This window comes from Panthera uncia, assembly GCF_023721935.1.
Source record: "Panthera uncia isolate 11264 chromosome B2 unlocalized genomic scaffold, Puncia_PCG_1.0 HiC_scaffold_24, whole genome shotgun sequence".
In the NCBI taxonomy this organism is placed as follows: domain Eukaryota; kingdom Metazoa; phylum Chordata; class Mammalia; order Carnivora; family Felidae; genus Panthera; species Panthera uncia.
In genome coordinates, this window is record NW_026057580.1 from 13,568,774 (window position 1) to 13,595,977 (window position 27,204).

General features: G+C 35.8%; 1 protein-coding gene and 1 long non-coding RNA gene across 4 annotated transcripts in view; both read right to left on the reverse strand.

Moving 5' to 3' along the window:
• Window positions 1-26,359, reverse strand: LOC125937902 (uncharacterized). Of its 2 annotated transcripts, XR_007462543.1 has the most exons (6): window positions 23,019-26,359; window positions 22,384-22,472; window positions 19,881-19,935; window positions 5,946-5,998; window positions 5,094-5,142; window positions 1-87 (listed from the first exon to the last, which is right to left on the reverse strand). It is a non-coding gene; the product is annotated as an uncharacterized LOC125937902 (long non-coding RNA). The 2 variants fall into 2 exon arrangements; XR_007462542.1 differs by having other exon boundaries at window positions 22,384-26,359.
• Window positions 1-27,204, reverse strand: part of SUPT3H (SPT3 homolog, SAGA and STAGA complex component) — a 537,375-nt gene that overhangs the window by 453,420 nt on the left and 56,751 nt on the right. The window lies entirely within an intron of this gene.

A 27,204-nucleotide genomic window follows, 5' to 3' on the forward strand; every position in this document is an offset into this window, starting at 1 on the left:
TCATCAGAACTATAATTTATTGAGAAGTCAGATGATACTTAACAAACTCTTTAGAAAACACTTAGGCATAAATCTTCTCCTCGGTTCCTGAAAAACAGGTAAATAAAACAATCAATCATCAGTAATATGTGCAGTATGTCGTGTGTGGTACATCTCGTAGATAAGGATGAGATATTTACTAAATATATTTGCTGAATGAAAGATTTTAGGGAAAAATCGTATCAGTTGGCTGTTAACACCAGTACAGAGAAGACTAAAGTATGAATTATTTTTAACAGCTATAATTTCTTATGAAAATATTAAAATACAGCTGTCTTCCTTTGGGCAAATTCAATCTAAACTTACAAATTATTTAGGAAGTAAGAAGGCTCTTGCTTTCATTTGTGGGCAAAAGGAAGACAACTACTGAGCTACTAAGTAAGACCTGTAACTACCTCGGAAGAAGCAAGAGTGGGACCGTCTATCAGGCACAGACTGGATGTACATTTGCACCACTGTGGTCGTTCTGAACTGCACTGTCACAGGACCAAATGCATCTCTTGAAATAAAAGAGGGCAGCAAAGATTTCAAGTAAAAGGCAGGAGTGGGGAGTAGGAGGGGAGAGGAAAGCTAACCTTTATTTTGTATTTGCTTTTCTGTGTACCGTTTTAAATACGCTGTCCTTTAAACATCAACAAAGAACCTGTAAGGTAGGCCTTATGATCTCTTTTTAAAAGAGAAGGAAAAAGACTTACGCTTCAAAAAAGTTAAGTTGCTCAAAAAAGTCTCACTCAAAGCTAAAAGGTACAAAGAGTCAGACCACATGCCAGGTCTATCCAACACCACACTCTTTCCACACTGCTGTTTCTCATACCGTACAAAGACAGCAGCAAACACCAGCATCCCACAGTAGTGCATCTTAAAATCCCGTTGAAGTGGATGCCTCACTACTTCTGTTTTGCAAATGAGGAATCTGAAGGCCAAGAAAGTGAAGCACTTCGCCACCAGTCACACAGTAAACAAACGGTGAAGCCAAGTTTCAAACCCACGAAGTCTGAGTCAACTATTACACTATAAGCAAAGTCGAGAAAGTGAGAAGGCTGGCCTTGAGAAGATAAAATCCAACAGAGATATAACAACTGTTTTCTAGTCTACACCCCACCTAAGACATGACAACACAGAATTCTAGGTAGCAATGAGGGGCAGACAGACATGGGTTAAAACTTAGAGCTACTACTTAGCTGTGTGAGGTTGGTCGATTCAAGTAACCTTTCTCTGAACTGGTTCTGCATCTGCAAAATAGAGATTAAAACAGAACCACCACAGCTGACAATTAAGTGAGATAATGCATGAATGTCACATGTACTTTGAGCCAAGCATTATGAGAAAGGGAATTAAACTCATCTCGCTTTAGCCTGACAATAATCTTCCAAGATATATTATCATCACTTCTAATGATTCAGGATAGCTTCTCAGGGTTATATGGTGTATCCAAAGTCACAGCCATTAAGTCACAGGAGAAAAATTTAAACTATGTTCCTCAAAATTAAAGGATAACGCATCCTTCCTCTTGTACCAGTGGCGTCGCCAAACAGAATAAAGATTTCTCAAAAACTGTACTTATTCTCTTAGAAGTTAACCTGCACTGCAATGAGATCATCAGTTCACACAGCCTTTTGGCAATCTGATAGCAATACGAGACCTGTGACATTTTTCCAGGTTCTCCAGACCATCAACAGGTATCACTGATATACAACTTCCCAGCAAGCATGACAGCCAAGGAAAATCCACCGTGCTTCTCTCCCCTTGCCTGTCCCTGTGCGCAACAAGGTATGCACTGAACACAACACAGCCACGCTCTGGTGAGACCAGACGCCAAAAAGTCATAGAGGTCGGTGAGACAGATAGGTGGCAGTGGCAACAGCCTTTGCTGCCGTTACGATTAACTGCAAGACTGTGCACAAGCCACCCAGCCTTTGTGTGCTTCCATTTCCTCATTTCCTAATCGAAAGTAACAGTGTCATTGTGGAGACTGGCCATAGAAGATGGCACTTGCCAGTGATGTATACATATTACCTAATCTGATTCTTACAAAAGTCGGGGCAGGGAGGGTGTCCTCTCAACCCTGTATCAAAGATCAAGACTCTGAGTTTTACACCCATGTTACACCGTCCTAAAGCTGCTGTGGGTCCAACAGACCTAAAGACGTGTTCATAAATATTTTGCGTATAGTCTCTGAAGTCACAGTATTACACCTACGAGTAGGTCCTCCTGACACTCAAGCAGAGGGACTTTTGTTCTTCTTATTAAAAACATAAAAGATACTCATACTTCCTTGCATTTTCATACTGCCTCCACCCCCAAAATTACTAACAGTATGTAAAATTTTTAAACTTCAGTATCTCCTTCCGTACACAGCTCATCACCTAGAGAAAACCCAGGACAGAGTATACACCTAACTGTATTTACTGAGTGAACGATTCAACATAAATTGTTCACCAGCTCCTAGTATTAGGTACTTACAGAAATTATTTAATTTAAATGTTTACAATATCCATAAAAGGATCATCATGCCCCCTTTACAAATGAAGAAGCAAAAAACTAACAAAGGTTGCATAGCTTGGGTCACAGAGTTGATCATCTCCAGAACCAGGCCTGGAACGCAGTTTTGACAAACTCTACTACAGCCTTATGATGTTCCCTCTCTGAAGTTCACAAAAAAGTTTTATGAAAAGGAACGACTTGAGACACCTTGAAGGATGACCAGGACTTCAGAAAGTGGAAACAAGGACACAGTTGACCCAAAGGAATGAAAAGAAGCAAAACACAGAAGACAGGAGGCAAGGAGCAAGTCTGGGAAACACTATCTGGTATCCTTTACCTAAAATAAGCATTTAACTTAAGAGCAGGAATGTAAGTACGTAAGAGACTCAGAAGGATTAACATAGCAGGAAAAAAATCAAAGTAACAAAGAACTAGAATGGACAAATTTGGAGGCAGAGAAGCCAGGTCATAATTCATGAGTCAAGGGGTAGTGACGGTTAGGGTCTAAGTCATGACAGAGAAACAGAAAAGAAAGAAAGGATATAGGGACATTCTTCTTTGGGCATGGGTGACCATTCGTTTGATAGACACTATTGATGTCTATAGTGGTTGTGACATTCCTCTCAACCTTTTAAATCTGATCCCTTTCATTGCCGGTTCTCAGCATCATGAATTCCACCACATGAACTTCATTGGAAGTTATGCTTCAACATTTACATGGTGGGATAGAATTTGTGGAACAGACTCTCGTTTTATTGCCTACAATGAAAAGGTGAAGAAGGCTGCAAAAATGACTGAATAAATATCTCTTCTAAAGCTTCCTGAAGGCACGCTTTTCCTGAATTGAAGCAAGGAGCTAACATTGCTTCTGCGGAGCAGAAATGAACAAGCAGAAATGAACAACGGATACAAAGGACATTAACAACCTTTAACTATCTTCCTAGTGGGAACTTTTTCTACTCTACATAAAAGTTCTGTGTGTGTAGAAATAAGTAAATAGATATTGAGGTACGATTTTCACCAGGAAGTTTCAAAGGCCACGTTGCTAACCTTACGGAAAGGTTTGACGTAATGGAAGAAGTATTAATCCGTGTCTTTCCCCCAGTAACACCATATTCCTGAAGTTGAAATTGGTCTTTAAAACCTTTTAAATATATAGTGGCCATTTCAAAAACTCTTAGCAGGGTGTTGGTCTCATACTGAACCTTAAGCATCTTTTAGAATTTGCCTAAACATCAAAGCATCACGGGTTGAACCACATCAAATGACAGTGTTGACTGAGGCTGCTGAACCAAAAAGAGCCAGCACCAAGAACCTCCACTCTTGTCCTAAGCTGACCAGTTTGAGGTGATTCTCTTTCTTTGAGAAGTCCTTTTGGATTGCAAAGTACTACTGGTATCCATAAACGAAGGCCTTTCTGAATTGTTTTAAGTGGAATATTTTAATCTAAAGGTTTTCGGGTTACTTGAATTTTTTAAAAAATTGAGCTTTATTTCCCAATTTTTACCTTTCATTTTTGTAGATTAAGTTTTCAGTATACCTAAAACTGTATCTTGAAACATTGTGAGCTGACTTGCTGTATTTGCACTTTGAACTACTGAAATAAATGTGATTTTTTTGTCTGATTAAAAAAAAAAAAAAAGAAAGAAAGAAAGTATATAGGGAACCAAAGAACTCACAAGAATCAACTAAAATAAAGGAATAAAAGAAAAGAATTGCAAATCTGACTGGAAGAATGATAATGTCATTGAGAAATTTCATTTTCTACATTCAATAACGTGCATAAGTGTATAATCAGGAAAAAATAATATTTAATTTTTAATTTATTTCAATACGAAAAAATAGGGAATCAAGGAAAGTGGAGATGTTTCAATTAATTCCCAGACATCTATGCCTTAATCCACCTTTAATATATCAGAAAATCACTTACAAAAATCAGAAAGGAGTCTTGCAAGATGTGTCCAACATATGTAAAGAATATTTATTAAAATGTTCTCTAACACTTAATGACAAATAACTCAAACGTCCATAACAATACGCTATAAAACATATGCGCCTACCAAGTCAGCTCAAATGAGAAAAGTATTACCAACATAATCATTATTTTATAGAGAATGGTAAAATTTGAAAATATCACATATTGCAAACTAAACCATATCACACCTCTGCACCAAGGTACTAGAATTTATCAAATTTCTTGGTATTTCCAGTTTTAGCTTTAAATTTGTTAACTTTACCTTAATGTCCACAATATATCCATGTTTGTAATTATATATTATAAATGATCTAGCAGAGATTAAAACTGAGGCTTCAAAAACATGGGTCGCTTTAATCTTGTGGCTTTTGATTATCCCTGGCAGAAAGCCACAAAAACCACCCAAGGACAAAGTTTAGAAAGCATCCAAATAAATAAAAATGTTTTATAGAAATACGTGAAGCAATGATATTAAACTGATGACTATTTAAAAACAAAAGCAGTAACAGGCTCTAAAACAGGTAACCTGTGAAACAAAAGAAGTATTACAATAATCGAAGATTCCAAAAAAAGGACTTTAAACATACACACATACCCCAAAAATAGAGAAGTAGAAGTTCATCCATATGAAAATGCTGGAATACCTGCAATGAGGAACACTATACAGTCACTAAAACTGACTTTACAGAGATTGTTAATATAGTTAGAAACACAAATCATGTTAACCAATAATATTAAATAAAGTCATGTACATATATACAAACATATATATCTCAAATATGTACAAAAAAGACAAAAAAAGTAGTTTAAAATTGTTATCTCCGGGAAAAAATTTATAAGTAGTTTTAGGTTTTTTATATCACCCAACATTTACCATTTTTCTAAGTCAGCATACAAATAAGATTTACAACAAAGGAAAACAGTGACAAGTCTTGGTGAAAGTGGCTCTTTTGCTAATAAATAGGCACTGAAATAAAAGATCCCTAACTAATTTTTCTTGCACCGAAATTGCATAAATAACATCTATTAACTGTAAAAAGAGATAACTAAAAGCTTAATTCTATACACCTAAATTAGCCTTCCCCATGGTCTATAACAATTGAGTTTTGGGGTGCCTGTGTGGCTCAGTCGGTTAAGCATCCCACTCCAGATTTTGGCGCAGGTCGTGATCTCACGGTTCGAAAGTCTGAGCCTCACGCTAGCCTCTGTGCTTATAGCGTGGAGCCTGTGAGGGATTCTCTCCCTCTGCCCCTCCCGTGCTCGCTCGCTCTCTCTCTTTCAAAATGAGTTTTATGATTCTTCCCATGCAAGTTTTAGAAAAGAACAGACCTACTGTTTACAACTCATTTCCGTTCAAACTGGGTATCAGGACACAAAAAGTAAAAGCATCTGTATGGTGCTTTGCAACATGCCAAATATTTTATGCACTAAGTCATTTGATACTCACAATAACCTTAGGATGAGTGTTAGCTCAATTTTAAAGATGAGTGTCCACAGCCACTATAAAAAAAAAAGTGTTGATGAGATGTCAAGAAATTGGACCCTTTTTATATTGCTGGTGGGAATGTAAAATGATGCAGCCTCTATAGAAAACAAATGGCGGTTCCCCAGTGAGTTAAAACCGTAATTACAATATGACCTAGGAATTCCACTCCTAGGTGCTGCCCATGGCTGGCGGTGGCAGGGGGGAGGTTTGTCAGGGGTAAGAGGGTGGCACAGTGAGGAGTGATAGGAAGCAACTGCTTAATGAATATGGGGTTACCCTTTGGGATGATGAAAAAGTTACAGAACTAGATAGTGTTATATAGTGACTGGATAATGGCACAACACTGCGAATGCACTTAATGCCAGTGAATTGTACACTTTAAAAGTCAAAATTGCAAATCTTATGTGTATTTGACAACAATTTTAAATGAGGGAGGACATGTCTTAGGTGGAGTGTCTGAGAAGCAAAGGCTAAGATGACAATTCTTTGGAAGTGACTGAGGGTGTACTTCTACATAAAAAGTTCAAGGAAGTGGGTAAGGCAATGAAGCCACAGGTGCAGCTGAAGTCTAACCTCATCCTGATCCCACCACGAACTCTGGAGTCTAAACGGCACCATGGAGGGTGGCGGTTAAGTGTCCGACTCCTGATTTCAGCTCAGGTCATGATCTCGCGGTTCGTGGGTTCGAGCCCACGACCATCAGGCTCTGCACTGACAGTGTGCAGCCTACTTAAGATTCTCTCTCTCCCCTCTCTCTCTGACCCAACCTGCTTGCTCTCTTTCTCTCTCTCTCTCAAAATTAAAAAAAAAAACAAAAAAACAAAAAAACCCTTAAAAAAATTAATAATAAAAATGGCACCAGGGAGTTGTCCTGTCTTAAGACATGACCATGCCCATTCCTCACAGAAGTCAGTCACTGGCTACAGGTCACCCCCCACCCCCTGGGCAAGTGGGGAACATGTCTCAGGCATCTCTGGTTAAGACAGCTCCGAATAAATCTGTGGAGGTGTTTACTGCTGAGAGCTGTCAGTCACCAGGTCTACAGGTGAGGGACAGGCAAATACCCCATCCAGGTAAAAGGATCTGGGTATGGCACCAACAGCACCTACCAGGAGAAGGAAATAGGCTTGAGACACTTGAGTGACTTATCTAGGATCACAGGGCAAGAATAACTGAAACTCCGGACTCTCCTCATCTTAGAATTCATGCTCTTTCCCAGTCTAGCTTTGGATAATTTCAGCCCATTAAAACATACCAGTGAATTCATTTTGTCTGTTGTTCTTCCCTTTATGTTTTTCTTCTTATTTTGAGTTTTTGTTTCATTCATAAAGTGGTTTGTTTTGTTTTGCTGAGAGAGGGTGAGGAGATGGTTCCTTAAGCTCTGCTGAAGTGGCTTTGGCACGAGTTCTGGTCCCTCCCTAGCAAACCCCTAGTTCACCTCACATCACCTAGCAGAAGTGGCTTCTCTCAATAAGGTCTCGCTCAGAACCCTGTTCAGAGGTAGATTCTGTATTATGTTTTCAAGACTGCCTGCTTTTTAAATTCTCCTGTGCTTGACAGCAAGAATCAATTGGGTGCACCCATCTCTCTATTACTGATTATCTGGCATCTAGTAGGAAGCTGATGAAAGTTTATTCGACCAAACTCTACAGGCACACCTCATTTCATTTTGCTCCACTTTATTGCACTTTGCACTGTGTTTTTTACAAACTGAAGGTCTGTGCAACTCTGTGGTGAGCAAGTCTATTGGCTCCGTTTTTACAGTAGCATTTGCTCACTATGTGCTTCTGTGTTGTGTCACATTTTGGTAATTCTCACAATGTTTCGGACTTTCTCATCATTATTATATTTGTCATGGTGATGTGTGTTCTATGATTACAACTCAATGATGGTCAGCATTTTTTAGCAATAAAGTATTTTTTTAATAAGGTATGTACATTTTTTTAGACATAATGTTACTGCACACTTAATAGACTACAGTATAATGAAAAGACAACTTTCATAAGGACTGGGAAACCAGGGTATTCATTTGACTCACTTTATTGTGATATTCACCTTTTTTGCAGTGGTATGGAACTGAAACCACAATATCTCCCAAAATATGCCTGTACTTTGTTTTAACAGAACTAAAAAGAAACCTAAAACATAGACAATTTTCTTTAACTCTGTATTTTAAATGCCCTTTATTCAAGTGTGTTTCATTATTTATTGTAGAAAGGTTGCTCAAATCTCCTGCTACAAGGCAACTGACCGCCCATACGCCACAGGTCAGGATCAATGACAGACTAGAGTCACTAGCATGAATTGGATGCTTTTTAAATGGAAAAATAATATATACTTTTATCCATTTAAATGTACAAAATACCAACATCTAATAATTACATTCCACTTAGAATAAATTAAAAGACATTTAATACTGCTTTCTACAGGAAAATGTTACAGATAAAAGTAACTTCTCTCTACCCACCCATCCAAATTAAAGAGCTCTAATTCTGAAAAACAATTTAGCATAGTGAGGAATTTTATTTATTTTAAATAATTTAAAGGAAAGATAAATTACTACAATAGTCAATAATTATGCTAAGAGACACATTTCAATGTAATTAAATCCAAAAAAACTAAACTTACATTTAATTTTTCCACAATTTTATCATTATGTTTGGCATTAATGACACCACTTGCTATCGCCAGTATTCCATTGCTCTAAAAGGCTAGTATCATTTTCCTGAAACCAGAGACTATTAGCAGAAGCGATTTCAAAGCTATACCAACAAACCTCAAAAAGTTAAAAAAAAAAAAACAAAAAACAATGTTCCTAACAAGAAAGGCCAAGGACGAAGAAGTCAGGAGTGAAAAAACAGGTGAGAAAATAAAAAAAACAACATTCAAACTAAAATCAGAAAAACACCAATAGAAAACCTTCCAAGATGTTTGTTTTCAATTGTCAAGTCTACTAACAAAATCACTTTAATGGGTAAGAATGTCAGAAAGATCTTAGTGAACAAACAATGTCACTACACCCAGTTTCCCTTCTTCCTTTTTTTTTAACAAAATTTTTTTAACGTTTATTTATTTTTGAGACAGAGCAAGACAGACCATGAGTGGGGGAGGGGCAGAAAGAGAGGGAGACACAGACTCTGAAGCAGGCTCCAGGCTCTGAGCTGTCAGCACAGAGCCCAACTCGGGGCCTGAACTCACAAACCATGAGATCATGACCTGAGCCAAAGTTGGATGCTCAACCGACTGAGCCACCCAGGCCACTATCCCCCCACTTTTTTTTTTTGAAATGCAACCAATGGTACAAAATCGTCACCAGTCACTAATATACTTGCCATTAAAATACACTTGAGCGCTAAAAGAACATAAACAGCAAAGGAAGTCAAAGAGCTCAAAAAAAATTTTTAACTTATTCATTCACTTTTGAGAGACAGGGAAAGAGAGCACAAGCAGGGGAGGGGCAGAGAGAGAGAGAGAGGAAGAGAGAAATCCCAAGCAGGCTCCACACTTTCAGTGCAAAGCCTGATGTGGTGTTGGATCCCAGGAACCATGAGATCATGACCTGAGCTGAAATCAAGAGTCAGATGCTTAACAAACTGAGCCACCCAGGCACCCCCAAGCTGAAATTTTTATTCTAAGAAAGAACTGATTAAAGAAACCCAACTGAGGGCAAAGGCAGCGTTGCTTCCATTAAGATTAAATGCATGGTCTGATCTTCTCCTGACTCTGAACACATTTCCAACAGAAATCACTAGTGAATAGGCTTCTTCAGGTTTTAGTGTTTGCTTGTTTGTTTGCTTGCTTTTCAAGGAAAAATCCACGAATTATGCAAGCAATATTTATCTTGCTTCCAGTATAAAGCCTGGAAAATAATGTGGCTAATCACAGTTCACAGATATTTCCAAACTAAGATTCAAGGCTACCTCCATTATTTAAAGTAAGAAATACCAGCTTTTAGCTATAAATAAGAACCAACAGCTTCCACATTACTGGAACATAATTCACTTTATGTCACCACCTGCATTTATAAATAACCTTTTGGAAAAAAAACAAAATATCATGGTCTTTTCATACCAGCTCCAATATAACCGCAATATTTATTGTCTCCACGCATTATTTACTGCACTTCATGATTTAGTGCTATGAGAGAAAATATATGTGATCTGTCATGTTTTCAATTTATTAAGTAACAAAAACCTTTTCACAAATACATTCACCTAAATTCAGTTAGATAAGTCTGTTCTAACAATGCTCTACAAAATGGCCACTCCGTCTATTACTTTGTTTATGAACAGAAAGAACTACATGCCACATAAACTATCAACTTCCATCCATGGTTTGGCGAGTTTGCTTTCCTTCTATCTTTTTAATTCATGCAGGCTCTCTTTCAACTACAAAATCCTCCTGGTTCCATCTAATAATATATCCTCCACACTGCTATCAGATCATTCTACAGCTACATCATGTCACTTCCTTCCCCTCAAAACACCCAATAATGATTCCCCTTAGTTTTGAACATAAGGTTCAATCAATTTAAATAGCTTAACAAATAAGGGCCTTCCTGATGAACAACCTCTACCTTTCCAGATGCTTCTCTAGCCATTTTTTCACCCAAATTTTGATCTGGCGTCTTTAATTATATCTTAAAATTGAGTGCAATTCACAAAATGCTTCATGCTGTCCCATGTGGTCTTGGTCCTTAACATTCCTTCACTGTATTTCCCTCCTCTTGCCCTTCCTGCCTGTAGGTGTTGAGTCAACTCGTAACAGTCCTTCCAGTTCAGCTCATTTTCACCAATTCTGAGTGACTTTCACTGAATCCCTCCATCAGACTGAAATTACTTTACCACCAATACCTAGTATCATGTTCAAGTTACATGTATTTCAAGTTTATGCACTGTAGTATTCAACACACAATACTATATTCATTGACTTGTGTACTTCAAATAGCTCCTTCAATATAAATTCATTTGATTTATGAACTATGCCTTATTTAACTCTATAATCTCAGCACTAACACAGAGCTTAATACATAATCAGCATTTAGTAAATGCTGATAGAATGAACAAATGAAAAATTCCATATTTTAAGATAATGCTATATATAAAATTGTTGTAAAAATAGGTTCTGACTTCTAGTTTCCAATCTGACATGTAAACAGGTTGGAAGGTGTCACTCCCTTCCCTCAAGATAAGAAAAAAGCTAAACAAACTGAAAATCAACCCACTCTTCTTAAATCATCAGAGAATCGAGGTCACAGGGCAAACCAGTGTGGTAAACACTGGTGGAGACAGAAAAAGGAATGCAAAGAGTTACAGTTTACCAGAAGCAGAACCCACAACTGGAACCAGGTAGGAACACTTAAAGGGTAGGTATTCGTTAATTTCTAAAGGTTAAGCATGGACTAGCAAGAGAGATAGAAACTTAAGTAGCCCGGTCTCAGTGAGGGGCCCTACACACTGCTGTGTTTTACCTTCCAGAAACACACCATGTTCTCACGGTAAATATCAAGGAAAACTCCCCTTCAGCAGGGAAAGGGGAAAGTAAGCATTTTGAAAAAGCTCCAGGGTTCTGCTGAACAAAAGCCTTCAAGGGAACAATTTACCAAAATCTAACCAACTTGCATTACATCAAAGACTGACTGCCCTACAGAAAGGAAAACACTCAACTCCAGCACCCACTAGTCTTTGGAATGAGAGAAGGGAAATATACAACTCCAGCTTCATCTAGCCTTGCACGTGAGGAAACAAAAATATCCACGCCCTGCTCCTCTGGTCTTCTGATTCAACCCACTGTAAGGTGAGGGGAGAGGAGAATAAGAGAAGCACTTATGAAAGTCACAGGCTCACTAAAAGACTAAAAACTAATCATAGGATTATATTCCACTTCCCCTTCTCCCACACCTACTACCACATCAATCAGCTTCTTCCCTAGGAGTAGAGCTGAAAGACCTACAAGCCTCAGAATCTACTGAAGAAGGAGTCTCAAAGGAAACCCAATGACAAAGAGAGAAACAAAAACAGGGATACTAGAGAAAATTTTTGTCCCTGACACTATGGCCACAGGAACAGTAAACACAGGTAACTACTAGCCAGATAAACATAAAAACTTCACACTGAAGGCCTATTTCTTTTACCAGATATATTACATCTGACTTTCAACAAAAAATTACAAGACATGCTAATTAGGCAAAACATCAATTTGAAGAGATACAGTAAGAATCAGAACTAAACTCAGATATGGCAGCAATTTCAAAATCAGACTAAAATTTACAATAACTATGACTAGCATAAGGGCTCTAATGGAACGAGTGGACATCAAGTGAGAACATGGGTAGTATAAGCAAAGAGATGAAAATACTAAGAAAAAAATAAAGAAGGGGCGCCTGGGTGGCTCAGTCGGTTGAGCATCAGACTTTGGCTCCGGTCACGACCTCACAGTCCGTGAGTTCGAGCCCCACGTCGGGCTCTGTGCTGACAGCTCGGAGCCTGGACCCTGCTTCAGATTCTGTGTCTCCCTCTCTCTCTGACCCTCCCCCATTCATGCTCTGTCTCTCTCTGTCTCAAAAATCAATAAACATTAAAAAAATTTTTTTAAATAAAAAAAATTTTTTACAAAGAAAAAAAGCTAAAAAAAAACAAAAAAAAATCAAGCCACTCTAAAAAAAAAAAAAAGGGGAATGGGCTCATCAGTAGACTGAACATGGTATAGGAAAGAATCACAGAGCCTGAAGATATGTCAATAAAATTCCAAAACTGAAAGGTGAAAAGAAAAATTTAAAAAGAATTTTCAAGAACTGTGAGAAAATTACCCAAAAAGTAACATATATGTAATAGTTAAGATCAAAAGGAGAAGAAAGAGGAAAAGGAAATAAATATTTGAGGGGCATCTAGGTGGCTCACCCAGGCATCGACTCTTGGTTTTGACTTGGGTCGTGATCTCACAGTTCATAAGTTCAAGCCCCATATCAGGCTCTGTGCTGACAATGCAGAATCTGCTTGGGACTCTCTCTCCATCTCTCTCTGCCCCTCCCCTACTCATGCTCTATCTCTCTCTCAAAATAAATAAGTAAACTTTAAAAAAAGAAATGTTTAAAGTAAAAATGTTTGGGAATTTTCCAAAATTAGGAACAGGCACCAAACCACAGATTCAGGAAGTGCACAGAAAACCAAGAAAGATAAATACCAAAATATTGACACCTAAGCATATCATATTCAAAGTGTAGAAAAACAAATAACATGTCTTGAAAGCAGCCAGAAAAATAAACACACACACACACACACACACACACACACATAAAAAACAAAAACCGTATCTACAGGTCAAAGTAAGAATCACATTGGACTTCTCATCAGAAACTATGCAAGCAAGAAAAGAGATATAATATAAAATATTTTAAGTGTTGAAAGAAAAATAAAACAACTTAGAATTCTAGGTCCAGTAAAATGATTCTTCAAAAGTGGAGAAATAAAATTCTCTCTCTCCCTCTCTCTCCCTGTCTCTCTCTCTCTCTCTCTCTCTCTCTCTCTCTCTCTCTCTCACACACACACACACACACACACACACACACACACACACACGAGGGAATTCATTACAAGTACTGCCTTGTAAAAAATGTTAAAAGAAATTCTTCGAAGAGTAAGAAAAGAGATGTCAGAAACACAGATGTGTGTTTGTCTCTTGAAAAAGGGTCAATTATCAGACAAGGAATAAATAAAGTTAAATTTTTATTTTATCTATTATTAATTGATCTAACAAGTAACAGCCTGTTCAAAATAATACCAGCAAGCATATACTCAATGATTATAACTTATAGCTAAGTGAAATGAATGACACCAAGGCATTACCAATGCTTTGTAAAGGAGGGTACTCTTTTATAGGATACTTGGCAGTACCTACTAAGTCATATAGTGTTATTTCACATTGGAGTTGGATTAGTTTTAATCCAGCACTAAGTGGATATTCTAAGTGTATATTCTAAACTGTAGAGTAACCACTAAAAAAAGTTTTTAAAAAAAGGAAAAAAAAGTTTAACATGTTAAGGGAGGAAAGAAAATACAATGATACAAAATGATCAATTAACACCAGGAAAAAAATTAAAGAGTGGAAAACCCCTCCTCAAAAAAGAAACAAAGAACAAGGGCCATGATGGACAATAGCAACAATTATGGTATATATTAATCCAACTAAATCAATAAATAATGGGTCAAAAAAAGTCTCGAGAAGTTTAAAAATATTTCAAACTAAATGAAAATAAAACCCATCAAAATTTGTGGATACAGAAAAAGTGTTTAGAGAGAGACTGATAGCACTGTATGCATACATATATCAGAAATGAAGAAAGATCTAAAATCAATAATCTAAGTTTCCACTATAGGAAAATAGATAAAGGACAAATTAAACTCAAAGTAGGCAGGAGAAAATAAACTTTCAAACCAAAATTAAAGCAATTGAAAATGGGAAATTAATAGGAGTGATGAAACCAAAAGCTAGTTCTTTGAAAAATATAAACTTATAAACCTCTAGCCAGATTAAAAAAAAAAAAAAAAAAAAAAAAAAAGAAGATACAAATTACATGAGTGAAAGAGGGGACATTACTACTTATCCCAAGGACATTTAAAAGAATAACAAAGGACTACCATGAACAACTCCATGTCCCAAATTTGGAAACACAGATAAATGGACGAATTCCTTGAAAGACACAAGCTACCAAAACTTACATAAGGAGAAGTAGATAATCTGATTTAGTCTATACCTATTTTCAGAATTGAATAAATAATTATGAACCCTCCGAAACAGAAAGCACCAGGTCAAGATGGCTTCACCAGTGAATTCTAGCAAATGTTTAAGGAAGAAATTCTCCACAATTCTCAACAATTCTCAACAATCTAATCCAGAGAGAACCCTTCCTAACTCATTCTATGAGGTTAGCATAAGTCTAATACCAAAATCAGACAAAGACAGTACAAGTAAGGAAAAATACAAAATAGTATCTTCCATGAACACAGATGCAAAAAATCTGCCACAAATCAAATCCAATAATGTATAAAATCAAATCAAATCCAATAATGTATAAAAAAGAATTACACACCATGATGAAATAGGATTTATTCTAGGTATTAAAGATTCACTCAACATTTGAAAATCAACTGGTATTATCCAACCCATCAACAGGCTAAAGAAAAAAGACCATATGCTCCTTTCAATGTATACGGAAAAAACACTGACACAATTCAACACCACTCATGGTAAAAATTCTCATCAGACTAGAAACAGAGGGGAACCTCCTCAACTTGGTAAAGAACACTGGCAAAAAACCTACAGCTAACGTCCTACCTAATGGTAACTAGATGCTTTCCTAGTAAAATGGTTACCTAATGGTAACTAGATGCTTTCCTAGTAAAATCAGTAACAAGGCAAGGATATTCTCTTTCACCATCCCTATTCCACACCATACTGGAAGTTACAGCTGATGCAATAAGCCAAGGAAAGAAAATAACAAGTATAAAGATTGGAAAGAAAGAAATAAAACTGTCCTTGCTCACAGATGACATGAATGTCTATACAGAAAATCATAAAGAATCAACAAAATGCTCCTGGAAATAATTGCTAATTAGCAGCAAGGCCTTAGAATATAAGATCAATATATGAAAACCAATTACTTTCCTAAACACCAGCAATCAAGCATTGGAATTTGAAACCTGAGACATTATATTGGCATAAAAATGAATATTTGGCTATTAATCTAACAAAATACACAGAAGATCCATATGAGGTACACTAGAAAACTCTATGAATAAGATGAAAGAAGACCAGAAGATCTAGATAAAGGTTCTCACTGACAGGAAGAAAACACTGTTAAGATGTCAGTTTTCTCCAAATGGATGTAACCATTCAATGCAATCCCAGTGAAAATCCCAACAAGTTATTTTATGAATACCACCAACAAACTGATATCCTATTACTATAACATAATAAAGCTATACTAATCCAGCCAGTGTGGTACTAGCAAAAGAGCAGACCTCTAAATCAATGGAACAGAACAGGGAGTCCAGAAACAGACCCACACAAATACAGGCAACTGATCTTTGTCAACGGCATGAACCACTGCTGGAGTAAGTTACCTTTTTTTTTTTTTTTATTTAAAAAATTTTTAATGTTTATCATTTTTGAAAGAGACAGAGAGAGAATGCGCGCACAGAGCAGGGTAGGGGCAGAGAGAGAGGGAGACACAGAATCCGAAGCAGGCTCCAGGCTCTGAGCTGTCAGTACAGAGCCCAACGCGGGGCTCAAACTCATGAACTGCGAGATCATGACCTGAGCTGAAGTCGGACACTTAACCGACTGAGCCACCCAGGCACCCCTGGAAATAACTAACTTTCTAAATGTAAGAGAAATTAATCTAACACCTCAAGTGTCCACCAACAAATACAAGTATAAAGACTTCTTAACTGAATAAACAATAATAAAGTAAAAACAGGGCAAATATCTGGACACCACCCAAAGAAGATATATCGATGCCAATAAGCACATGAAAAGACACTGATCATCATTTATGGTTGAGGTACTGCAATATTAAAACAATGAGGAGGTATCATTACATATCTGTTAGAATGGCTAAAAGCCAAAAGAGTGAGAACAGCAAATGCTGACGACAATGTGGAGCGACAGGAGCTCTCATTCATTACTGGCATGCATCCTAAATGATACCGCCACTTTGGACAACAGTTTGCCAATCTCTTACCAAGTCAGACATAGCCTTAAGCCATAACCATCTTCCTAAGTATTTACCCAAATGAGTTGAAAACTTATGTCTACACAAAAACCTGTACTTGCATTCATAGCAGCTTCATTCAGGATTGACAGAAAGTGGAAGCAACCAAGATGTCCTTCAATAGTTGAATGAATAAACAAACCATTGTACATTCATACAATGAAGTATTATTCAGTAAAAAAGTAAAAAGTAATTAGTGATGAAACCACAAAAAAGAAATTAGCTATCAGGCTACAAAAAAGACATGGAACCTGAAATGAATATTGTTAAGTGAAAGAATCCTGTCTGAAAAGACTACATTCTGTATGATTCCAACTATATGACATGCTGAAAAAGACAATACTATCAAGACAATAAAAAGTTCAACATCTAAACTGGTTAAGATGCTAAATTTTATGTTATGTGTATATAATCAAAATGCCACAAGGATTTTTAGGGAAACTATTCTGTAGGATACTATAATATGGATGATATGCATAAAATCATATATTTGATAAAACCTGTAACTACACAACATAAAGAATGACCTCTAGTTGGGCCTGGGTGGCTTAGTTGGTTAGCTTCCGACTCTTGGTTTGGCTCAGGTCATGATCTCACAGTTTGTGAGTTTAAGCCCCGCATTGGGTTCTGCACTGCCTCTCTCTCGGTCTCTGCCCCTACCTACCCTGCTCGTACTCTCTCTCTCACTCTCTCAAATAAATAACTTTAAAAAAAAAAAAAATGACCTCTAGGGGTTCCTGGATGGCTCAGTCAGTTAAGCAGCCAACCTTTGATTTCTGCTCAGGTCTTGACCGCATGGTTCCTGAGTTCGAGTCCTACGTAGGGCCCCTGTGTCAGGCTCCAAGCTGGTAGTGCAGAGCCTGCTTAGGACTTTTTCTCTCTCCCTCTCTCTCTGCCCCTTCCTGCTCGTGCTCGTGCTCGCTCTCTCTCTCTCAAAATAAATGAATAAACCTAAAAAAAAAAAAAAAAAATGACCTCTAACGTAAACTACTGACTTTACTTAACAAATACGTACCAATCAATATCAGTTCATCAATTGTAACAAACAGGGTACCAATGCAAGACATTAATGATAGGGGAAACAGGGCTTTGGAGGAGGAAAGGGGATGTATGGAAACTCTGTGCTGTGAAATTTTCCTGTGAAATTGAAACTGCTCTAAAGAAAAAGCCTATTAATTTTTTTAAATAGCTCTTTTGACATTTTTCAATATTAAACTTTATGAAGATTTCATGCAGAAAATGACTACATAGGAATGCTGCCACACGTATCAAGTACACTGAATAATCTGTCAATTATATCAAAAACATGCAATCTTCAGGACTCATTTTTTTTAAAGGATAGCTAAAAGACAAAAGTGCTAGAGATTTAAAATAGTACAAAGAGCAAAACATAATAATTAAGTCTGTATTTAACCATATCATTTTTAGGTCAGGTTTTATTCTTCAAAGGTTAATTTTCCTAATAAGTGAATATTATCATTTTAAATGCCAAAACTCTCTTTTAGATGAAAATATTCCCTACATAAATATTAAGTATTTCTTTATTTTTTAAACAAAGTATGCTTAATAAAATGTTCCTCCTGTCTACTAGTTTAATAAATTGTTGTAACACAGTGATACCATTTAATTTTTTAAGTTTATTTATTTATTTATTGAAAGAGAGAGAAGAGAAAGAGAAAGAGAAAGAGAAAGAGAAAGAGAAAGAGAAAGAGAGAGAGAGAGAGAGAGAGAGAGAGAGCCAGCCAGCAGGGGAAGAGTAGAGAGAGAGAAAGGGGGAGAAAATCTCAAGCAGGCTCCATGCTGTCAGCACAAAGCCCGATGTGGGGCTCAAACTCAAGAACTATGAGATTGTGACCTGAGCCAAAGTAAAGAGTCAGACGCTTAACCAACTGAGCCACCCAGGTGCCCCCACAGTGATACCTTTTAAAGTCTACTAAGGTAGGGGCGCCTGGGTGGCTCAGTCCGTTAAATGCCCGACTCTTGATTTCAGCTCAGGTCGTGATCTCATGCTTCATGAGATCAAGCCCAGCACTGGGCTCTGTGCTGACATCACAGAGCCTGCTTGGGATTCTCTCTCTCCCTCTCTCTCTCTCTCTCTCTCTCTCTCCCTCTCTCTCTCTCTCTCTCTGCCCTTCCCCTGCTCTCTCTCTCAAAATAAATAAATGAACATTCAAACAATAAAATAAAATCTATTAAGGGAGACAGAACAGTTTGAACTCACATTAATGACCCTGAATGATGCTTTTTGAGTGTCCGTATATCAGTATTTTTATGTTTCATTTGCAGACAGACTATTCTTATTACCTACAATGATTTATGTGTCTCTTTTGTAATTAAGTATTGGAGAAAGGGGAGAAGTATAAAAACAACCATGTTAAAACTTTATCATAAATGAGGGCAGACAATGACCAGAGCTTATAAGGGAGAAATAAAAGTAGAAGACTGCTACTTTGTGATGAAAATACATGAGATTTACATAATAATAATTTTTCAACTGTCTGATCTTTAGCTATGTGTGCAATAACTGGAATTGCTTAAAATGCTCATGGATAAAATAAGGTGTTCAATAATATAAACTTTTGCTTAAAGCGATCTCATTTACATATTGTGCAATTATTGAAAACCTAAAATATTAATACACTACAGGTCTCAAGTTCAGATCGCAATATGGGTTCCTATGCTCCTTACCAATTTTAAAAACTGGTACTTTTCCTGTTCAGTTACAACCAGCAGCAGCAGCCACTAAGTAACACTCAGCATAGCTAATGTAGATGAATCCTCAGAAACCTAATTTACTTTGGATATTTATGTCCAATGATGGATGCAATGAATTTCTGGAGATTAGTACCAAAAATAATTAATTCCTTATTCTACTCAGATTTAAACTCAAATATAAATGGAAAAGAGGGAAAACAGCTCATCACAATCACTAATCAAATTTCTTCACATCTTTCTTATTAGTAAAAATTAACTAGGTAAATTAAATATTGAGATTTATGATACTGTGGGGGTAGTCTATAATGAAGATTTATTTGGATTCCAACCTTATCCCTAAAAGGATCTCAGGGTACCTTATAAAACTATTTACAATACATAATAATTACATGATCAAGATGAAAACGCACCGTTCGATTCAACACGATTCAGAAGACCCATACATGTAATCTTTAACGTAAGAAACTAAAAACAAAAAACAAAGACAGATTTTGCAAATACTTTAAGAATTCATTGCAATAAGTAAACTAAAAGTTTGATCCTTATTTCAAACTCTTCTTGCCTGTTCTACAAAAGAGGCTATCCACTGGCAACAAATTTCTGTATCTACAGTATAGGTGGCAGGAGTTAACAAACTGTGGCAGGCCAGCTGCCTGTTTATGTATACAAAGTTTTACTGGAACACAGCCATGGACATTCATTTACGTACTGTCTAACTTACTTATTGTCTGCTTTCAGACTACGATGGCACAGTTAAGCAGTAGACAGAAACCCTATGGCCTACAAAGCCAAAACTACATTCTATCTGGCCCTCTACAGAACAAATGGATAGACCCCTGATGGATGTTAACTAGTATAACACAGATTCAGGATTGATAATTTGCATATAGAGATAACAGGCTTCTGCTCATTAAAATACTTTTTGACAGGGATAACTTAATAAAGTTAAAAGCAGTAGCACAATTCAGTAATATGTTTTTAACATGACTGTATTTTTAAAGTACTTTTGTATATTTTAGAAGCATCCACTTAAGAATAAACAAATGACACGGTAATAACGGTGCCTGTTTTAATCCTCTAAGAATCTCTGGCTTATTAGTCTAGACTTGCAGTACTGTAATACAAATGTAAAATTTCAAAAGTTGGTACTTTTAGAATGCCATTTCCAATTTATCTTTTCTATGTATAAATTTGTGAAAATTGTGTTGGTGAACAGCATTTAAGTATAAAAAAAAAACTATGAACTAAAATCTAAAATTGTTTGTATAGCCCAGGCTATTTATACTGATTTATTTTTTAAAACTGACTATACAAACAAATAAAATTTCCTCAGATCTCTCTTTGATTTCAGCATGAAACCAATCCCCATACACCTTTTCCACAAAATGCTTCACCTTTCAGAACTCACTATTTAAGTTGATAAATAGTAAAACGAATGCCTATATACTCCTTGCCTGGATTCATTAATTGTCAACGTTCTGCCATGTTTGTTTCACGTTATTTTCTTGTATCTGACTTCCTGAAACTAATGCATCATGCACCTCCTTTAAGAATAAGGATATTTTCCTATGTATGTGTAATAATATTATCACCCTTGATAAATATTCCAGAGTGTATCAATATTCAGGCCATTTTCAAGTTTCCTCAAGTATCCTGCAAAAGGCTTATAAAGCTCTTTTAAAATCTAGCATCCAATCAGGATCCACATCCATGACCAATTCCTGAGAAGCAAGGGCCAAATTTTTCTTTAAACAATCTTTCTGTGTATCCTATGTGCTTTGTTCTATAAATCTGTTCTCTGGAGAAGCTGCAGACCACAATTTCCCTGGTACCTCCCTGCCAGAACCATGCAGCAACGAAAGGGTATCACGATAATAGGGACAGGAAACTGAGTTTCCAATTATCTTGGTAGATTCTGTTTTCCCTATGAAAATATCTAGAATGAAACTGTGATCTTATCTTAGCTGGTTACAACTTTTAAATACACCTAATCAACATTCAGTGATCATCAAGTCAAAAGTCTTATGACTAATTATACTGCCAGGACTCAAGAACTGTCAATTTTATCACTACTAGTAAGAATTATGAGTAATTACCCAAATATATCATTTTATAAAAAGCAACAACATTTTATAAAAGGTTAAAGAGTGCTCTTACTGAAAAAGCCAGTTTCAGAAGACTAAATGTCCTGTTTTGTAAATCTATAGTCAATTTTATATAGTTTACTAAAATGAATCAAGTTTTAATCATCCCATAAAGACTGGATAGTTTGCATATTACGCCTACGCATTTAGAAGTTGACTGGTTTGGCAATCTGTCTCAGTGCTTTCAAGCTTTTACTAAAGTGTAACACATTTTGAACAATGCTTTATTATATCAATATTATAAAAATGTGTACTTCTGAGTAACAAGAACCACAAATTTTTTCTATTAATATAATAGAGTATATGAATATTTTCACCTTTTCTAATTTATTTAATCTTAAATTCAAATTGGAGCAATTTTTGACTACTAAACTTTCTGGGAAATTGAGATTTCCAATGGGAATACTGTCAAAATTTATAAAAACAAAAAAACCAGAGTTCTAAGTGATTCATTTTCAATACATTTCCTATATTGTTAATTATGGTTGAACTCAGAGTACTTTCCAGTGTAAATTACACGCAAGGCTTAACAAAGTATAGATCTAAATCTACAATCGCCTTTACTGAAACCAATGAAACATCTATACACAGCAATGAAACTGGCATGCAAAGAAAAGAACTGTCAAGACATGTATCCCTAAAAATAAGCCTACAATAACTATTTTAAAGGCTGTGTGTGGTCTCACTCATATATTTTGGCAAGATGCACTTTCTCCAACCGCAGCTAGATTCATCCAAAAGCAGTGGCACTGGAGAGCCTCTGTCTCACCTGTCAAAATTGAAGAACGTTGTTCCAAAGACCACCATGCGTCCATGGAGAAAAGCCACAGCACTACAGCTGTTATTGATAAGCAGTCTCTAAAGGAGAAAAGACTTCAAACAATTAAGCAAATCATCCTTAGAGATACAGACAGACAATATATTCATGTTTAGATGATGAGATGACAAATACCATGCCAGGTATGAAACGATTTCATACACTGGAATACCAACAGAGGATCTTTCATAAGTAACATTAGCTTTATAGTCTTTTCTATTCTCTCTCTGATAAAATTTCTATACATTATCAATTCAAAACCTCTATTATGTTCCCTTATTCAAATCTCATGAAACCTCCTTTATAAAACCTCAAAATTCACCCAAATTACTAAGGTCCTAAATCCATTAAAATTGCTAAAGTCTGACAGCTAAGAGCACAGAAGATTAAGATTTATAAACAGAAATCCTAAGTATACTGAAATCTCACTTTTAAAAAATATATCCTCAATCTTTTTCAACCACATTATAAAAGCAGTTTACATTTTTGCTTTGAACTAACCTCCCGACAGTAAAGCATATGGATCGATCAGGTAAGCTATAGGCAGGTTAACAAAAACAAAAAGAAACAGCAAGGAAAACAATTACTTTGAAAAGAAATATGCCTCAGTGGACACTTCAACTCCAGTTTAAGCCCCAATTCAGACCTGGCAATAAAAAAAAACAACTTAAAACAAAATGTAAAGAAATACACACCTGGCTGGATAAAAAGCTTAAATAATCATGATGAATATCTCATAATTAACTTATTTTCCTACTAGATCATTATATCCTTTAACCCTTTTTAATACTGCAAAAACTCAATTGAAAAAGAAGGCAGGCACCTTTTTGTGCCTTTTTCAGTTAATACCCAAAAGGTTCTCTTCAAAGATGGTTTCACCTACAACCAAGTCTCATAGCACAAAGGCAAAGTTACCAGAGGGCTCCAATGTATTATATGATGTCCCACAGGTTCATTTACTATATTCTCCAAGTACAAAGGTTCCAAAGAGATTAGTTTCACTTTTCCCTATATTTAGTACATTAAACTAGTATAGCTGGAGTATTATTTTTCTTTGGTTTTGTCAGTAGCATGTTTGATATAAATTTTATTAAGTGGTAGTATATGTAACATTGCATTGTGGGTAGTAGTTTCCTGCTTTAGCCTAGCCACATCCTCAGCTGTCATATGAGCATATTTCCCATATTTTCTGCAAGTTCTCGCCTTTTTTTCTTCTTAGAAAAATGACAGCATTAGAAGATGAATTGTTCTAATAATTATAAGAAATGATTTATATAACTGTATTAAACAAGTATGGACCACTCTGTACTTCAAAGAACAACCGGGGGGGGGGGGGCAGGGAGGAAGTAATACTCATAATTAAAGTGTTAAAGTCATGTGAAACAATGTGTTACAAGTAAATTAACACAGAGAAAAAAATTAAAAACTATTAAAACAAGGAAAATCTCTAATCAGATGCCAATATCATCTAACAAATGAGGTGAACCATATCAGGATATAACAATGCTTTGCCTTGAACGTTAGGGGCTTCAAACCTACCAGGTATTCATTAGTGAGGATTAATGTCAGTATCCCCTCCAAGAACTTTAAGAAACTACTTTGAGACTTTATAGAAATGCCAAAACAGAAAAAGAGAAACCAAAAAAAGGCCTGGAGGAGAGAGGGAAGAAAGAAGGGGGAAAGAGGGAGAAAGTGAGGAGGGGGGCAGCGAAGGGGGCTAGAGGGAGAGAGAAAGCTTAAGATTTTCTCTTTTGGCATCCAATTTCTACATAATCTCACATTGAGACAGATAGCTGCTACTACTAACCAAATGAAGCTGTTCAAACAATTATGGACATGATGGTACTTTGGGTTTTTACAGAATTTAATTAAAACAAACTGAGGAGAAAAAAAAAAAAAAACCAGAAGAAATACTCTCATTACAAAAAGTACCACAAAATAACACCCTGTACAAACACACAAAACCATACATGTGCATGCAGTTGTATACATGAACATATACCCCACTAAAGTAAGTGGAATTAACCTCTCATCACCATGATTGAAAATATTAGTAAAATTATACATATCTTACTAATATAAAATTTTTTCAAATTATCAATATAAGGCCCAATAAATGTTATGTAAAGTTAAACAGTTACACATCAAATCCAAAAAACATTGTCAAAAAATACCAAGTTGAAAGAAGAGAGTAAGAAAGTTCATTTTACTAAAAACCACACAATCAGGGAAAACATTTTAAGCCAAATCAGTATTTCTACAATTTATAAAATTCCAACATCAAACCATTTGCTCCTATTGTTTTCAATTAAAAGAAAAATAGAAGAGTAGCAAATAGAAGTATAAAACAATTTAAAAAAACAAACAGAAATGAGCACACGATTGATACAGATAAAATTACTGCATTCAAATAGGATCATTAGTTCAGAAAATAAAAAATAATTCAAAAGGTAGCCATAAAGATATATGTAGCATTTAAAACACTTTTTAGTATATAATATAAAAAGTTCAACCAATGTTGACAAATTTATTAAATACAAAATAATGGGGAAGCAAGATAATTGCTTTACTTTTCATTTCCGTGGCATTAAAGTACGTAATTTATACAGCCGACCTAAACTTGTCACTTACTTCAACACAGCAAATACTAACATATCCCCAAAAAGGATGTAGTTTTGAGGGTCTACGGTTTCCATCTCTAAGTTTAAGCATAGTATAAATGTATAATCAAGAGCTTTATTTGCAGTAGCTTTTCTGAGTCAGTCTCTTCATCACAGGTAATATTATTTCTAAGGAAACAAACTATCAATTATCAAACGTGTACCAGTTATCACTGTTGTTTTAAAATTTTTACCACAAAGTAATATTTGCTGCAAACAGGATGTATTTTCAATTTAGAAAAAAAAAAAATGTGTGGATGATGAATATACAAACTTTAAAGCACATGACTTCTCCTGCCAGAAGAAGGGCCTCACAGGGAAAGAAAGGGCATAATCAACAATATCTAGGAAACTCTTATGCAGTAAGAGTAATCACTCTGACCAAAAAATTACGTACAGGACAGTTACCTGCAAAAAGATAGCAGGCAGTTAATAGACACACAGATGTAAAAATTATCCAAATACATATTAGTCAATTTGGAGGGCCAAAGTATGCTCAATAAAAAAAAATTATTTTAAGGGGCAAATATTTAGCAAAGAGTTGGGTCGTAAGATGTCAAAGAATCCTTATGCAGAAACGAAAACTTCATTCTAAAAGAAGAAAAGCATTGACTTACCACACTACCTAAGTTTTCTCAATTTCCTCATTCTGCTATTGTATGTACATATGGTACTATATACAAATCCCTCCTTTAGCTTGCTCTAGAAATTAATTCGATATAGATCATACTGGTACACCTTATCTATGAAAAAGAAAACTGAGTAGCTTGCATGTTAAATGAAAGGTTTTACTTTTCAATGTAAAACCTGTTTACACACCCCGTGAGGCAAAATAAAGCTATATTTAAAATAAGACACTAAAATGTGTTTTTGGTTTTCTATCACTGAAAGTTTATTATGAGAAAGTTCTGGACATCTGAATCATAAAAGATTAAAGTCATGCTCATGTCTTCCTAGTATATTTTGGGCAAATGAATTTTTGTTAAAGAAACTTATGAATGTACTTGGACATTTATCTAATAAAAACCAATAGCAGATAATAAACTGTGCTAGGAAGACCATAAGCAGGAGTATTTTTGGCTGTAACAACACCTCCTTGGTGTTTTCCAGCCCTAACTCCTTTATAAACCCCAAATAATGTTTTGTAATTCGCTGTCTCCGCCCACCCTCCCAGCCATTTACTTCACGACACTCCTAGTTACTATCACACTAGGAAGAAGTCTAACATGCAAATTCAGAGTGGCGTGGATAAATGGCAAAAAAAAAAAAAAAAAGCCTAGAAAATTGGTCTGTTCGGCTTTATAATTTTTGTTGAAAAATACCCCATCGCTCCCAACTGATGAAAACAGGAAGCTCTATTCATAAATATGAAATTCTCTGCCTATGATATATAATCATCCTAATAAGAAAATGAGTTCTATACATACTTGTCCAAAGGGGCAAAAAAGGAGATAGTTTCCCAAAGATGTTTCCAATTTTCTTCTGAATCAGAATTAGCAAATCGAGACGACTAACATACTCTGTCTGTATGCATTATTCCTTACTACACACAGCATTTTGTAATTTATTTCAAAGCTTCCATTATAAACAAAAAATACAGCTTCTGTTAACCCACTCCATTCTGAGCTTATAAAGTCAATAACATTGAACAATCTAAGTTACAACATAAGAATTTTACTTCATAGATGTATATGTAAGATTTGCTGTCAAAGGCTCTGTTAAAGTTAACATCCAAATAAACCATCCAAAGAATGATATAAAATGAATATATTTCTTTGAAAATTAAAAATTACAAGCATAAAAAACACTAAGATTCATCCAATAAAGTATGTTACAATTACTGCCATTCATTTTTTGTAAGATCCTCAAACTGGTATTGAGATACAAAAGATACTGATTACATTTAATACGAAAGATACTAACCACGTTTAATCTTTACGGTAGGAGCCGGCATCTAATATTGATCATACATTAGCTAGAGAGACATGATTTAGTATTTGTAAAGGAATCTCAAGACTAACACTTTCATGACAGCCAATTACAGTCAAGCCCGGCAAGCAGTTTGCAACCAGACCTTAAGAAAGGTAAACTTTTTTACAATGAGTTACAGATT